This window comes from Triticum aestivum, chromosome 7D (genome assembly GCF_018294505.1).
Source record: "Triticum aestivum cultivar Chinese Spring chromosome 7D, IWGSC CS RefSeq v2.1, whole genome shotgun sequence".
In the NCBI taxonomy this organism is placed as follows: Eukaryota; Viridiplantae; Streptophyta; class Magnoliopsida; order Poales; family Poaceae; genus Triticum; species Triticum aestivum.
Genome location: NC_057814.1, coordinates 615,227,570 through 615,229,343, shown reverse-complemented (window position 1 = coordinate 615,229,343; position 1,774 = coordinate 615,227,570).

Genomic DNA, 1,774 nt, shown 5'->3' with positions numbered 1-1,774 from the left:
AATGGTGAACATCACTATGTTGATCATATCTACTATATGATTCACGCTCGACCTTTCGGTCTCAGTGTTCCAAGGCCATATCTGCATATGCTAGGCTCATCAAGTTTAACCCGAGTATTCTGCGTGTGCAAAACTGGCTTGCACACGTTGTATGTGAACGTAGAGCTTATCACACCCAATCATCACGTGGTGTCTCGGCACGACGAACTTTCGCAACGGTGCATACTCAGGGAGAACACTTGTACCTTGAAATTTAGTGAGAGATCATCTTATAATGCTACCGTCGAACTAAGCAAAATAAGATGCATAAAGGATAAACATCACATGCAATCAATATAAGTGATATGATATGGCCATCATCATCTTGTGCCTTTGATCTCCATCTTCAAAGCACCGTCATGATCACCATCATCACCGGCGCGGTACCTTGATCTCCATCGTAGCATCGTTGTCGTCTCGCCAACTATTGTTTCTACGACTATCGCTACCGCTTAGTGATAAAGTAAAAACAATTACAGGGCGATTGCACTGCATACAATAAAGCGACAACCATATGGCTCCTGCCAGTTGCCGATAACTTCGTTACAAAACATGATAATCTCATACAATAAAATTTAGCATCATGTCTTGACCATATCACATCACAGCATGCCCTGCAAAAACACGTTAGACGTCCTCTACTTTGTTGTTGCAAGTTTTATGTGGCTTCTACGGGCCGAGCAAGAACCGTTCTTACCTACGCATCAAAACCACAACGATATTTTGTCAAGTATGTGCTATTTTAACCTTCACAAGGACCGGGCGTAGCCACACTCGATTCAACTACAGTTGGAGAAACTGACACCCGCCAGCCACCTGTGTGCGACGCACGTCGGTAGAACCAGTCTCGCGTAAGCGTACACGTAATGTCAGTCCGGGCCGCTTCATCCAACAATACCGCCGAATCAAAGTATGACATGCTGGTAAGCAGTATGGCTAGTATCGTCCACAACTCACTTGTGTTCTACTCGTGCATATAACATCTACGCATAAACCTGGCTCTGATACCACTGTTGGGGAACGTAGTAATTTCAAAAAAAATCCTACGCACACGCAAGATCATGGTGATGCATAGCAACGAGCGGGAGAGTATTGTCTACGCACCCTCATAGACCGTAAGCGGAAGCGTTATGACAACGCGGTTGATGTAGTCGTACGTCTTCACGATTCGACCGATCCAAGTACCTAACGCACGACACCTCCGAGTTCAGCACACGTTCAGCTCGATGACGTCCCACGAACTCACGATCCAGCAGAGTGTCGAGGGATAGTTTCGTCAGCCCGACGGCGTGATGACGGTGATGATGAAGCTACCGGCGCAGGGCTTCGCCTAAGCACTGCAACGATATGACCGAGGTGGATTATGGTGGAGGGGGGCACCGCACACGGCCGGAAACAATCAACTTGTGTGTTCTAGGGTGTCCCCTGCCCCTGTATATAAAGGAGCAAGGGGGAGGCTGGCCGGCCCTTGTGGCGCGCCAGGAGAGGAGGATTCCTCCTCCTAGTAGGAGTAGGACTCCCCTTGACTACTCCTACTAGGAGGGGGAAAGGAAGGAGGAGAGGGAGAAAGAAAGGGGGGCGCCGCCCCCCCTTCCCTAGTCCAATTCGGACCAGAGGGGGAGGGGGCGTGCGGCCTGCCCTGGCTGGCCCTCTCTCTCCGCACTAAGGCCCATGTGGCCCATTAGTTCTCCCGGGGGGGGGGGGGTTCTGGTAACCCACCGGCACTCCGGTTTTC